The sequence below is a fragment of the Myripristis murdjan genome, chromosome 6 (assembly GCF_902150065.1).
Source record: "Myripristis murdjan chromosome 6, fMyrMur1.1, whole genome shotgun sequence".
NCBI classification, from domain to species: Eukaryota; Metazoa; Chordata; class Actinopteri; order Holocentriformes; family Holocentridae; genus Myripristis; species Myripristis murdjan.
In genome coordinates, this window is record NC_043985.1 from 27,701,482 (window position 1) to 27,716,513 (window position 15,032).

The 15,032-nt window shown below is 45.2% G+C and overlaps 1 protein-coding gene across 3 annotated transcripts in view; it reads left to right on the forward strand.

Moving 5' to 3' along the window:
- Positions 1-15,032, forward strand: part of hipk2 (homeodomain interacting protein kinase 2) — an 83,332-nt gene that overhangs the window by 588 nt on the left and 67,712 nt on the right. The window lies entirely within an intron of this gene.

Consider the following 15,032-nt stretch of genomic DNA (forward strand, 5'->3'; position numbering starts at 1 on the left):
TATTTCTGTCAAACCTCAACAGCTTTGCTCACTAATGCGATTCCTCCCAAGTAAAGGATATTTGTAAATGCTCAGTCAAATTGTGGTGTCAGTCTGAGCTGTGTCCGTCAAAATATCCCTGATGTTTGCAACGTAGGGCTGCAAGCCCACTTTGATAAAGTCAGAACTACGTGCAATGTAGCCCACAAATATAGAGACATGAGGAAATGTTGCGTACTGTCCTGCTATTTTGTTCCTGGGAGAAATTAGATCAATTGATCCGGTGGAAGAATAAGAAGGAGCAATGAAAGAAGGTCGGAGGCTGATCGCCACCGAGTCTCGCCTCTATTTAGTCCCATTTTCCACACCATTCGACTATTTAGCATCAGCTCTGAAAGTGATTGACTTCAGATGTTTTTTAGGGAATCCGTGTATCTATTCAAATGTTTATTTCTGTTCCGAAAACCAAAGGCAAGCTTACACGCTGCCTATTCGCTGTTGCTGAAGCATTATGGCTGTGACTAATCCAATTGTGAGAATGATACCCAGTATGCTTCTCTAAATTCTTTGCCGTAGTAAAATATTTTACTCTGAAATAGTAATTCAACCTTTCCCAACGTGTTTACATCGCACTGTTGTTGCTGTGGCGGTTATAAGGTAGCCTATAGCCTACAGTATGATGATTTAAAACAATGCAAACGGGCCATCAGTCCGGGCACTAGCCTATCGTGAATGGTCCAATTGCAATTTTACAAATAAACAGAATTAGGTGGAATGGAAACAGTGGTGTTAGAAAAATGACTGCAGGGGTGCAATTTTGTTTTTGTTTTTTTTTTATGCTGATTTAATTCAATTCAGTGTACTCATTTATCCTTCACAAGTAAGCTACTGTTGCCTGTAGAGATGCTCTTTTGACATACAACAGGATAACCTTTAATAGTATTAAGGGTATGGGCCTGTTCTTTATCGTAGAATCATAGAGGAGACAGCGGGCTTATGTACCGAGCAATGTGCAGAATTAAAGGTGGGACAAGCCAATTGATAACCCTTTATGTTTCCAATATTTATTTTTGAGCAGCCTAATGTTTAATATCTCTCCTTGTCTACTCTATAGTCCCTCTGCTGGTGTAAAAAGGAACCTTTTTTTCAAGAAATCCAAAAATGACCCTGAAAAAAAATTACTAATAGTAAGTCATCCCATAATAAAATAGGAAGATACTATGCAAATATTATTGCACAACTAAAAGTCCCAGTGGGAACATTTTGGTGATATTACAGTGATAGACCAAGAGAAACAATACCATAAAGTAGGATAAGGCTGCTATTAACTCCTTACTGAGTCCCATAGATGCACTATAAGTTCTTACAAGAATATTATAGTGATTTTTCATAAGGAGTGCTGAGGCTTAGCTACACAGCCAGAGACTCCAGCATTTGAACATGAAAAGGAAAGTTGAAATGAGACGCCTATGCAAAAGGTAATTAGTGTAAATTACATTCCCTGGCCTTTCCCTTCACCATGGAGAGGAGGAGAAGGGAAGAGAAAGCGGCGGCAGGGGGAATTAATTACCTTGCCTGTCCTCCTCAGTGGTGGAGAGGGCTGTTATGTAGAACAGTCATGGAAATGACCAAAGTCTCCAGTGGAAAATAGGTTTGAGGTGGTGGTGGGGGGGTCTTCACATAGAATGAGATCGGCTATTATGTTGATGGCTCACTCTTGGCTATGGGTGACTAATAACTTAAATGCATATGATTAACTACTTCCGCTATAGTTTGGAGTACTGCTCACTGAGGGCAAACAGTTTTTAGCAGACATGTCTTAAGTCTGCTGAAGAATTTCTTTTCACATGTATAATCAGTCATAAGCAATTTGGGCCCCCCGGGGTTCCTTGATTCATGCCGTTTTGTTTGATGAGTTCACCCAAAAAAGGATGACAAAGATTTCCAGCATTCTTTATGGAATAGCTGCAGCTGTTATTGCTTTTAGTGGTAATGCTGCTTGCGTGAATGTGTGTCCGAGTTGCCGTTGGTTATGGCTTTGTGTGTGTGTGTGTGTGTGTGTGTGTGTTTGCCTTTAGTCCTTCTTGGCCCAGGCAGAAGGCCATCAGGCGGGCCTGCTGGCAGGCAGGGCAGTGGTCTGATCACCCTGGGAGCCTGGTCTCATAACCCAAACTGACACCTTGATGGATGTCTGATGAACGAAGCTGGTCCAGCAGCCCCCAGCTGTGGAAAAGCTAATATTCAGACGTGGCCAAACGCTGCTGCCTGCCTGCTCTGCTCGCTTGCCCGTGACGTGTGTGCTTGTGTGCTCGTGTTTATGCATGTCCTTATCTGCATATGTATCTGAACACACATGCCTTCACCCGCTCAGAGGGTCTGTGAGAGAATCAGACAGCCGCAGAGTTGGACACTTAGGCGACTTCATTTGCAGATCTATCTCTCACAGGTCAACCAATATTCCACAGAGCATTCATTCAGCGCCTGCCTGGAAAAATGGACAGAGAATGACTCAGAGGCTGATGATGATGGTGATGGTGGTGACAGGGACTGCAGCAGCGCAGGCAGATTGATGTTATATCCATCCACATAGCCATTATGTGTTAATGTGACTTTGAATTGCTTTGTGGTTTTCTTACAGAGGGAACACTGGGCATGGGGAATGCACCCTGCCCTTGCTGTGGGGAAGTTACTCCCCTGGCTACAATGTATGAGAACGGAAGAAAACACAGAGTGAGACAGACAGAACAAGACAGAGAGAGAGAGACTCCTAGAAAAACTGCCCTCAACTCTCTTTCCCTCCTCCCCTCACGCTTGTTTGGCGCTGGTTGATTGATATCTTCCTCATGGGCCACGACCCAGGCTTAGAGTCCAAGGTCGCAGCTTTTTAAACTTTGATTAGAATTGCAGGAAGAGCCCTGGGGCCTTCGGGGGCCACAGCGGGGCCACACCCCATGGCAGAGACAGGGAAACCAAGGAGGGTTTCTCTTCCTGACTGTTATGACAGGCATGGTGGTGTGTTTAGCTCTTCACTGTCCACTGGAGAGATAGATGGAGAGGGGGAGTTGAGCTCAGAGAGGGGTTGATAGTTAAATAGCTTGCAGGAAAAAAACAGCCCTCATGCTCTCTGTCCGTGTATGGTGTGGTGATCGTTCATCTCTTGCTTTCACTTTTACTCTGCAGCGTTTGTTGACCCCATATATCAACTTATGACTTGTTTGGAAGGCAACATGCTGCAGGAAGGGTTATGAAAATGGATAAGCTGTCGTTACTAGCATCACTTTTGCATTATTCAAAGTTTCCTATCTGAAAGGGAAACAAAATCCAGAGTTAAGGGATTCTTTTTGGTATTGATTTGTTGAAGCGTTTAGTAGAAGAGGCTGAGGCTTTGGAGACAGAATGTGAGTTTTATGTGAAATGAGGCGTGTGTGTGTGTGTGTGTGTGTGTGTGTGTGTGTGTGCACGCGCGTGCATGCATGCAGGCGTGCACACACTAGTTTTCTGTTGAAGACAGGGGAATATGTGAGCTCTCTGATGTGCTGAAATAGTTCACAGGTGTGATCTGAGGGTTTTGGAAACAGATGGGGGGAGGGAGGGCAGCTTCAGCCTGAACTGAAATGACAGGTTAGCAGAGGCCAACCTGACACAGGAGGCCCAGCCTTGAATTTGAGTAGAATGGTACTGGTTATTTATACAGGCTCACCTCTTCTTACACTCTTTTCGACAAATTTCTCTTGAGTAAAACTGCCTCCAGTACTTGAGCACATCATTCTTCTAGCTCTGTTGCGTGGAAGAAATTCAATTGAGATGCAAGAGGATTTTGCAATTCTCATTTTCTCCTCAGTCAGTGAGCCTCCTGTTTTAGTGTCTCTGCCATATGTTTCAGACCTCTCTCAGTAGAAGCAACTCTGAAAGCAGCACTCTGAGGTCCTTGAAGCGAAAGGCACCATCAGTTGCTGACATTAGTTAGTTTTTATCGAAGGGGGAGAGGGAGACTGGCTGGGATGGAGCCTCAGCCCTGTTGACTGCTTACACAAGGCATTTCCGTGTTGGTTGTCATGCATGTGTGAAGGCCTTTTTTTCCTGCGCTGTTGTTTCACACTGTGTTTGGTGTCAGCTTGTGTGGAACAGCTGCCTCTGGCTCTGAGTAGCAGAAATATAGACTAAACCCTGGTAGGGAAGAATATAGTGTATAGTCAACTTACAGTTGCTTTAGTCACTGCCCTGTATTTTGAAAATGCACTTTTATAGTAAGGAATTTAGCTGCAAAATGAGATCTACATGTGACCCTTACTCTATAAACATGATTGATAGCACAAAATTAAATCTGATTATTGTACCTATGATCTTGGTTTACAAAATGATACAAGTTACACAACATTTTAAAGATACTGACTGTTGAGCTCCAAGAAATGGTTTATTTATTTATAAATGGATATAAAGCCTTGTGGAAAGAATCTCAGTTTGACAGGGGATGATGGGATGGTACTTTACCTTAAATGTGGCCTCTATGTTAGGTATATATTTTCAGGGAAGTGTGAGGGAAAATAACAGTGTATGGCTGTCCTTTAATTTGATTAAATCACCCACTGCCTAAAAAGCTGCACTTGAGGACTGTAGTTAGTAACTCCCCTGTACCACTGAGCCTGAGAGTGGTGGCCATTAAAAAGCGTGGTGCTGAGAATCTCTGTACGTTATGAGATGTACATTGCTTTGATCTGCTATGCTATGAGAGTAGAGGTTCAAATACAGGTTAGGGTTTTACCGCTTCTTAACAGAGCACAGAGTGAATAAGGGCTTTTGTTAACTTGGACCCGTTAAGCAGTAATTACACAGGGACTCCTGGAGCATAAAAGCCACTTTTTATGCAGAGGGTGTCAAGTCTCTTTTATACGTGAATGATATTTCACATTGGAGCGTCGGTTTGATCTGCATTTTCCTCACATGCCTTATATTGCATGCTAACTCTGCAATCTCTCATCATCTGCCCATGCCCGGTCCACCCCCACCCCACCCCTCCCCACCCCTATGCCTATCTCTTATCTGTCGCTCCATCCTTCTCTGTTTGTTGATAAGCTGCGAGGCCACTGGTCAGCACACATGGTGCCCATGTGACACTGTAGCGACAGCCTGATGGCCAGATTGGAAGCCCCATGTATGTGTGTGGGTCATGTCTGGGGCTGCATCAAGGAGGCTGGTTCGTGGAGTCTGGCTGCTGTTCTTTTTTTTTGTTCTCGTAATCAAGAAGACCCCCACCCCAGAAACCCCCTCAACAACCCCCATCACTGCCACGCTGAACCTCTCTACCTCCCAGCCTGGCCCCCCACCCTGTCTTATTGCCTCTCCCATCGCTAACCCCCATACCAAACCACTGGCCTGTTTTTTGGTGCACATTGTCCACGGCCTTAATCCTATTGTTTGTGATAATGTCCCCCATACCAGTCCATTTGACATGGCACTCTCTAGAAGAGAACAACAGTGCGGGCTGGCCGTATTTATCACTGGCTCATTTGGCCTTTCAGCATGACATGTCGCATTATACACATACACACATGGGGCTACTAAAAAAAAAAAAGTTGAACAAAGCCTCTAATGTGATCCAAAGACAACAGATGATGTCAGGTACAACAGTTGAAGGGTTACAGCGGCAACTGCAGACAGCTCACCCGGAGCATCCTCATTAAAAAAAAAGGAAAACCTAACCATCACTTCATATTCTATGAAACCTCTCAGAGTGAAAAATGGTTTGCGGTTTTTAATCAAGCCTTTCATATCCTCCACATTTCTCTGCCTCATCCACGGGAAAGAGAAGGCAGGAGAGAGCGAGAATAAGAGAGAGAGACGGAGAGAGAGAGAGAGAGAGAGAGAGATTGAGGGGGGCTGTTTACAGACAGCTATTGAAATGAGTGGAGAGGGACTGAATTACCCTGTAAAGGTAGCGGATTGAGGTTAGGGGTTGAGTGTTTTGGGGTATACACTCTCAGATGCATCAAAACAGACAGTTATGGGCTCCACCTTGTCCAGCCAGGCAGCGTAGACCCAGCGCCAGTGCCAACCCATCACCAGTCCTGGCTCCGGCCCCTCTCGGTCATTGAAGGGAAGTGGAGTGTCGGCCGGCTGCTGGCGGCCCCTTCACAGATGGCTGCAGGTACAGCGCTATGCTTGGCTGATAACCAAAGGACTTCAAAGCTCAGATGAGTGCTCAAGCCCATTTCTGTCCAGAGCCAGGAGGCAAGAGGCACAGAGCAGAGAAAGGGGACAGCATTAGACAGGGACTGGGACAGTCAAAAGAGTCAACAGGCATGGAAATGAGCAGCTTTAGCCCTTTCCTCTTACTCCGCTGCCTTTTTGTGCAGTATTTGCTCTCATATTCATTTTCACATACTCACTCGGCCTTTCTCTGCTTCTCATCCACACTTTTGCGCGAGCGTACTGTTTTTTCTCCCTTTCTCTGGCTTTGAACATGCTGTGTGTTTCTCATTATTATATTACTGTGAAAGTAGTTGTGATGACACATCCCGGTGCTAGCCAAAAAGGAAAATAAAATATGACTGTCACTATTACAAATTGCAGCCCATCCTCTCGGATGATTTCCTTTGTGCTTTTATTTGGTTCAGTTTCGGGATTCTCTTGGGAGTCCTTGATTCCTTGAAAAATCAGTTTCAGTAGACGATGGACTGGTAAGATACGCATTAAAAGCAGTGGGAGGGGGAAGTGACGAAATACGCTGATAGAAAGCAGACCACAGGGGTTATACAATTTAGTGCAATGAAACACAGTAAAATGAATATCTGCAGCTATTTGATATTCACATATGTTAAGAAGATCCTGCACTTATTTGTACTCTTGGCAGTTTTCAGATCAGACCATTCTCCTCATTTCCTTCAGTAGGAAAATGGCCTGTGTTCCCTCTCCATCTCCCCAGTGGTGTTTATAATTGCACCCACCCTCTCTGCTGAAAACTGAAAAGTTATTAGCTTTTATGAGCTTTTAGGGATACTGTAGAGAGGGAGAGATGATAAGAAGTCACTGATTCAATGAGACAATCCCGTGGTTCATCTAATTCCTCTCCAGTCCTGACATGAGAAAATCTTGCGACTGATTGTACAGAGTGAAATATTTCCCCACAGCTGCAATATTGCTGCATGAAGATGTTCAGCAACTCTCAGTTGCAACATGAGTAAATTAATATGATTATTATTTCATGCGAGCTTGCAACAGAAAGGTCTACTGGTTGTGAATTTTTTTTTTGCCATCCCATTCTTTTTTTTCTGAATCATTTACAGCAAGTAAATTGTATTTTGTTTCTTTTCACCTCACCTATCCTATTTAGTTCAGCAGCAGAAAAAATCCTCCTGTTTGAGCTATTATGAAACTATTAAAGCTTGGACACACAAGGTTAGACTCAAATTTCTTATTCCTGAAATTATAGCCCATTAAAACACCAGTTACTATAATAAAGTTTAAACATGTGACCTTTAAGTTATGGAAAACTTCAACAAGAAGTGATATGTGCTGTGCACTGCCAAATGAGGATTTGCATGGCAGAAATAGGAGTAGTCTATTCATATTTCTGGGTCTTAGTGCGTCTCTAAATAAAAAACAGCTCTTACGCCATTAAGAATCACTCTTCACTTCAAAGCCTCAGGCACATCACGGCCAACCAGCAGCTCTGCCTGGCAGCCTTTTGAACTGACCCCTCCATTCAGCCTGAGAGACGGGGAGTGAGAGGGAGAATGGCAGAGAGAGATATGGAGTGACAGAGAGAGAGAGGGGAAGAAAAGGAGAGATGGAGGGAAGAAAGGAGGGAGTGGGGCAGAGAGATGAATACCTTCTTCCTCAGAAGAGCTGGGGGCCATGGGCCTCAGGGGCACCGCCAGAGGTCAGGAGGTGTTAGGGGTTCAGTGGTGGGTGGGGAAGGGGGCCACTGGTCTTAGAGGGATTTCAGCGGTAGAGGTGCTGGCGGTTGGAGGAAGGCGTTGGGGGTTGTAGATCTCACCACTCGTCTCTTTTAACCTGTCTCCGTCTTATATCGAGGATCAGGGCTTTCTGTCCTGGCGCCCCTCTCTTTGGTTCCCCTGACAGAGCCCAGCAGCTGCAGCTACACACACACACACACACACACACACACACACACACACAGACACTCCCACCCTGCCTTCAATTTCAGAGAAGCTGGCCCAGAAAAAGGCCAAAAGCTGACCTTTAGCGATGAGGACCTGTCCTCCTTCCTTCACTGCTCCGGTGCAGTCCGAGCCAGTCAGTTGTTTTTACCTCATTAGGTCTGTGAGAGATGGAGACGGTGTGTTAGTCGGGGGATTCTGCTTTCGTGAACGTGAAACCGAAGGACTTCGGGCACAAGCATGGCAGAGCTGTTGGCATCCGTCTCAATAGCATCATCGTTAAACTTCATTAAACTCCTCATAATGTTTTACTAGCCTACACACACACACACAAAAAACAACACATAAAAAAATCCCAAATCTCCTGCCAGGCCAGTAGGCAGGTAGCCTATCTATACTCCATCCATTCATAAAGTAGCTTGCAGTGAGGTGTAGGGCTGTTCATGAGCTTCCTACCTTTTTCATTTGTTAAAAACACCCCTGCTGATCTGAGTCTGGGTGAGGTGGTCTAAGGTGAAGAATCATCTCAGACCATAGGAACGGACCCAATTGGCGTATGGCAACATGGAACATATTTCATATAATTTCCAAAACATACAGTACATTTGTGTCATATATAATTTTACAAACCATAATTCCTTTCGTTCTGCTTTTGAGGTTGTTTGCGTTTCGTGCGAGCCAATTTCAGTGTGGTGAAATATACTTCCTATACGCAGCCACTCTCAGTGTGGGTGTTAAACACTGATGGTCAGAGCAGCCACCATTCTCTGGCAGGTTTCGCCTGTTATTTGTGACTGCGAGGACACTGTAAATATAATCGGCTAAAGCCATGATGTTCACGCTGAATCAGACGGAGAGGGCTGAGTTGGCTGGCCATATATATTACCTCAAATCTGTGGCCAAAAGAACTCAGCAACCATGTTTACGACACACTGTCAGTTGGATTAAGGACACATATGCCCTGTTAAATTGGTATGTTGAGCACATGTGAGAATGTGTGTGTGCTTGTGTGTGTTTGTGTGCGTATGCAGTAATCTTGTGAAAGCTCCTGTCTTTGTAAAAGAACAGAGGAAGAGAGAAACATACACTTGAAGCAACGCTCGAAAGGGAGACAGGCTGATAGGGAAAAAAAAAAGATTGCGAGATTACAATAATTTATTATGTGTGCATATGAATGAGTCACCTTTACTCTGAAGGCAGGAGTGCATGTTGAGGCATTTTGTAAGAGAGAGTAAGAGAAGGTGCCTGCCGTCCAAATGAGTCTGATCCGTGGCCTTAACAGGCCCTGAGCAGCAGCTTCACACTCCCCGCTGAAATACCACACACTCTGGTTGCCTGGGGAGGCATGCGCCATCCCCAACATGTATTTGATAGCTGAGAGAAGAAGGAGGGAGGTGGAGCAGTAGGGAGGCACGGGAGCAGAAGGCTTGCCACATGTGGGGGATGCAAAGTGTATGCGCTGTGATGTGAGATGGATAGTAGCTGCGTGCTAGCCAAGGCCCCAAGTCCAGCCCTGTGTGACTTCTCTTTCTCTCTCTCTATCTCCGTCTCCCTGCTCTCCCTCCTTCGGCTTTGCAGCAGCACAGGGTGGACGCCATGTACTAGCACCAGGACTTATCATTATCAAACACATTTACTGCCCCGTACGTCTCAACGTGTCACTCAAACACGCCCGCCTCAGCTCTGTCTTCAAGCTGACAACTTGGAAGCAACTCCCATCGAGAGCTGAACGTCATGGCTAGACAATAGTATTTTTTTTTTCTTTTTTACACCATTCTGCAAAAACAAACAAGCAAACAGGCAAGAAATCTGCAAATTGTTTTCATCACAACCAGGTCTACTTATATCAATTTCTGGAAACTCAGCCCTCTCTCCCTCTGTAGCACCAGCGATGCCTGTTCCAAACTATCAGTTTGCTTTTGGAAGACAACTGTGTTTTGAAAACATAGGAAGTGGTAGCCCTGCCTGTCTGTGATTGGCCCCTGAGTGCCTGGTCAGGTTGGACTGGTTCCTCTGTGGCCAGGGTTCACTGCTGGGCTGAGAAGGGGGTGGAGCACTGGGTTGTCCCTCTGGGAGTGTGTTATGTATTGGGATGGCAGTGGGGGTTTGTGCATACTGTCAGTGCTTAGCTAATGCGTTTGGGCTTTGGCGAATTGCAAAGGTAGTCATGGGAAGCACAGATTCAGACATTTGTAATCAGTCCAAAAAAGACATGGATGCATGTCCGTATGTAGCACGCAGCCACTTAGACGTGAATGTTTCCAGACAGTTGTGTCCAGGTGTTGTGTGCATCCTTGGCAGTGAAGAGTGAGCAGGCCAGAGCAGTAATTGTTGCAGCCATATGTCGGATATTCGTGCAGCAGTGCTGACCCCTGACTTCGAGAACACACCCAAAACCAATGCTTGGTCGTCTGTTCCACTGGACAAGGCGGGGTGGCAGGGTGGAGTGATGATGCCATCTCTTCAAAAGCCTAACAGGGCAGCGCTGCCTTTTCCCTTTTGCCTTCACTTCTTTTTTTTCCCTGCCCTCCCTGTCTCTCTTTACACATGCATCATCTCCTCCCCTCCCGAGATCAATTTTATATAGTTCTCACGCTTTAAGAATTAAAGAGTAAAGAGTACAGACTCATTAAACACTTGGACATGATAATCGTATTAGCTGGGGTTAATGCAACACTGAGCCTCCGACATTGTGTAGTACCTGTTTGGAATATATTAGTTTATTGACTTGTCGGCTCACAGACAACCCAGATATAATAACTAGGGATCACATATAATGAAAAACAGTACCTTCCGTTTTATGTTATTTTATGTTATGTTATTTTTTTATTTTTTCTATTTTTTTTTTCTCAATATTTTTCAGTTCGTCCTTTTGTTTTGTTCTGTCTGACCAATTTTTCTGTTGATTGTTTTTGTCTGGGAATATAATTTTATTTGTGTGGCCAGGAAGATGTTAGATCCCTTGGAAATAAAATTAAGAGCTCCATCTGCAAAAGGTTCCTTTACAAAACTCGTTCTGCTCTGGGCCCGCCGTTGAATGAACATTAGAGTGAATAATGGCTGAGCTATTGATAGATAGCTGATGGGAACCTTGTTCCTGGCGTGTTTAGATGTGTGTGTGTGTGTGTTTGTAAATGCAGTGCTGAGTGTTATTGTGCGTCGATGTGAATATGCATTCATGTATTCGATTGTATGTTTGTGTATCATGGGCTTCGGCCATTCACTATTGAAGCATTAAGCATCGTCCTTATAAAAGCCCAGCTTGCAGAACGCCGCGAGAACAGCAAACAAGGCCGCCATTCACATTCACACTGAAACTTCATAGCCTCCTCAGAGTGTAGGCCCATCTGAACAACACTGTAAAGCCCACAGCAAAATCCATACCATATTGGGTACTCTCAAATTAATTTGCCTTTGTGTTACGATGTTTTTTTTCCCTTCACATATTAGTCATCTGTGCAGCCTCCCCCATTGTTTTCCATGGCGGGTTACTGTGGCTTGCCAACATATGTTAAACCCGTCATAATATAGTATGTCCAGCTGTCACTGTTGATCCTAATGACAGGGAGGAAGTGCTGTGTAGTGGGCCGTTAGTTTTTTACTGTGTGTGAGCGATAAGCGCTGTGGAGAGTGGCTGCTTATCAGGTGCGTGTCCCTGCATGGCCCTGTGCTATGTTTGTAGCATGGAGACTTGCAACTGTAGTCAAAGCAGCACGCCTTGCTAGATACAGTAGATTTCTATGGTCGTGCAGTCAAGCCTTGAGTAACAGGTGCTGCTGGTTTATGGGTGGGCACGTTTATTGTCTCCCTTCTTCTCATTCTGCACTGTCACATGTACGATTTCGGCACAGAACAAACAGTTTCTTTCTTTTTTGTTGTGCATTCAAACTTTACTCTTCACTCCTGTTGCAGCAAGGACATTTATTACCAGGCCTCTGTTTCTTTCTTTCTTTCTTTCTTTCTTTCTTTCTTTCTTTCTTTCTTTCTTTCTTTCTTTCTTTCTGTCTGTCTTTCTTTTTGTCTTTCTTTTGCAGTCTCTCTGTGGGGAGGAAGTAGGGTGCTGTGCTTTGTACACTCGCTACACTCGTGATTTGATTAATAAGAAATGCAGCTCAAGCAGAGTCACTCTGCCACCCCTCCTCCTCCTCCTCCTCCTCCTCCTCCTCATCTCCTGCTCCTCTCCTCCACCCTGTGCTTTGGTTCAGCGCCTGGTTGGGCTGACCTGGCAGTATAAACAAGCCAAATGTTTTTCTCACACCAGTCGTTTTATGACCACACTTAACATGTGAATAGCAGCCTGCTTATCTAGCCACTGTTGCCCCAGTGAGCTCGGTTTTGCAGCTTTAGTTCAGACTGTAAATGCCATTGAAACTTTAACTGCACAAGTTATGATGGTTCAAGTGCAAAGTGAGGTAATTAAGCTATCCAAAATAGAGTTTCTGGATTTTTGCATCAGTTGGCGTGAATGTGTGCAGACATGTGTGCATATTTTGTACATGTGTGCATAAGTGTTCCTGTGTGCAACCGCATATGGACATGCATGTGCTTGCTGGAGTGGTGTATGTGTGTGTGTGTGTGTGTGTTTCTGTCTGCCAGTGTGTGTGTGTGTGCTTGTGCATGTGCGTGCACTGGAGCATGTGCTGACCAAACATGTTATCTCACAGCTCACACAACATGTTGTGTCTTAGGCTGTTTGCTTCCAAGAAAGGGAGAGACCAGGGAGGGTCACATTTGCAGCATGCACGTTGCTGATTTATGGGCTGCGAACCCTGTGTACATCTGTCAGACAGCGCGCATATTTACCTTATTGGCAGTCCGTATGTTGCAGGGATATTTGTCCTGTTTTTTTGTTTTTTTTTGTGGTTGCAGGAGAGCTGAGAGAGGTGGTTGGGCAAACAGTCAGGTTGAGCATAAAGGCTGAGAGAGCGGCAGCCTGCATGTGTTGCGTGTGCAGTGGAGAGACAGTATCGCCCTGCTTGATGCATTATTCTATAAATAAGCAGAGATGAGAGAGCTAAAAAGCGGAGAGGGTGGTCAATAGTGGCCGTGGGTGATATGAGAGAGAGAGATAGAGAGAGAGAGTGAGGGAGAAAGAGAAATAGAGACAGAGGCTAGGCAATGACAGGCCCTGGCTCCCCCACTGAGGCCAGAACTCAGGCAGGGACACAAGGCAGGGCTAAATGACATGGGAGGGGGGGTGGTGGTGTTGTGGTGTATGTGTGTGTGTGGAAGTGGAGGGGGAAGGGGGGGGGTGCTCTATAAAGACAATATGTTCCTTCTCAGTGGTACATTCATCTTTACATCCAACCCCCAACTCCCTCCTCCTCCTCCCATCCCCACAGTGGCTTTGAAAATAGCGAGCTCGTTTGATCACGAGGCCCTTGTACACATTGTAATGCACGTCTTAATACGGGCTTAAATGAATGGAAGTGCATTTGTAACTGTATGTGAGTGGGTATTTAGAACGGGGCGGAGGTGCAGGAAGCAGTGCGCGCCCCCCTCCCCAGCTCCAAAACATATGCACATACACACACACACACACATAGCAGCGAAGGGAGAGATAATGCTTTGTCTAGACAGTCAGAAGTCACTTCATTAGCCAGCGATTTGCCCCACCCCGCACCCTCCGGTCGGACACATGGTGCAGATGCTAGGATGTCCAGACCCAGTTTCGGGACAGGGGCGTCAGATGGACCTCCTGGGTCTCTGGACAGGAGAGGCTTCGTCATGCCACAGGAAATAATTCAGTTACGCCCAGGCCACGGGGACAGCAGCCAGACTGACCCGACTGCTGCCTCTGGGTAGTTTCCTAGGTGACAGCTGGGGGTTCAATACCTATCCACTCGGCCATTATGGTTCAGAATGTGGACCAGTTACATGCTTACATTGATTGACGGGGTAGATTTAATGACATGAGCTGATTTTGACTTTTTTGTCGTATCAGTTGAAGTTACATTCACAGTGTTGGATAGAGTGCAAGATGTCATTTCTGTCTATCTCAGCCTTAAAGGTGTTTAATTTGTGAGTGTTATAAATCCCAGCATTTCGGAGACAGGCACGGATGAACTGAATAATACACAAATTTTGCATTCACAGAAGTTGTAGCTACCGAGGACCAGTTGACAAGTTCAGCTGCATCTAAAGGGTTCCTCAAAAATAGTTTCTGTCATGTTTTTAGTGCAGTATAAATCACAAGTTTAATAAAAGAGAGCAAACAGGAGCAGGTCACAGGCGAGAATGCAAGGACCACTCGCTGCCCCCCCCCCTCTCTACCTCCTTTTTTCCCTCCCTCCCTTTCAGTCGCACTCCCACCCGTGCATGGCATGCAGAACGGGTCTGATCCTCCCAAAAAGAAGATTAACAAACCCCTGACAGAGACGTAATCTCTCTGAAAACATTGACTATTACCATTTCAACATGCTGCCTCTAAACAGTGGAAAATACCTCTCTGGTATGCTTAATTGCAGTGTGCGGGACTCACTGTGCTCCTTAAGGTATGCTAAATGGAAAGCCCTGGCTACTGAAGGCATTCCAACATTGTAAATGTACAACAATGGACCTTTACAGTTTTTTTTTTTCTTTTTGCCTGGCATAAAAAATCAGAAATCCAAATAAACTTCAAGAGAGCATTTCCAGGGGAATGTCTTAGTGTTGTTTCCGACAATGGTATAGAAGTTTTCGTCATTCAGGCTCTAGATCATAAATACTTTTGAACTTCAGCTGGGGTGAGGAGTGATTCATGAGCGCTGGAGTCCAGTGAAGTATAATTGGTCACATTGTTGCCTGTGTATGTTGTCATGAGATAACATTCCAAGCATTTGACCTTACTGTTGGTTCATTTAATTACTTATCTCAGTTCCCCGCAGACTTTAAAACTGTGTTTGTCTTTGCGCAGCCCTCAGTTGTGTGGCAAAACCAGCTGTGCAGAATTTC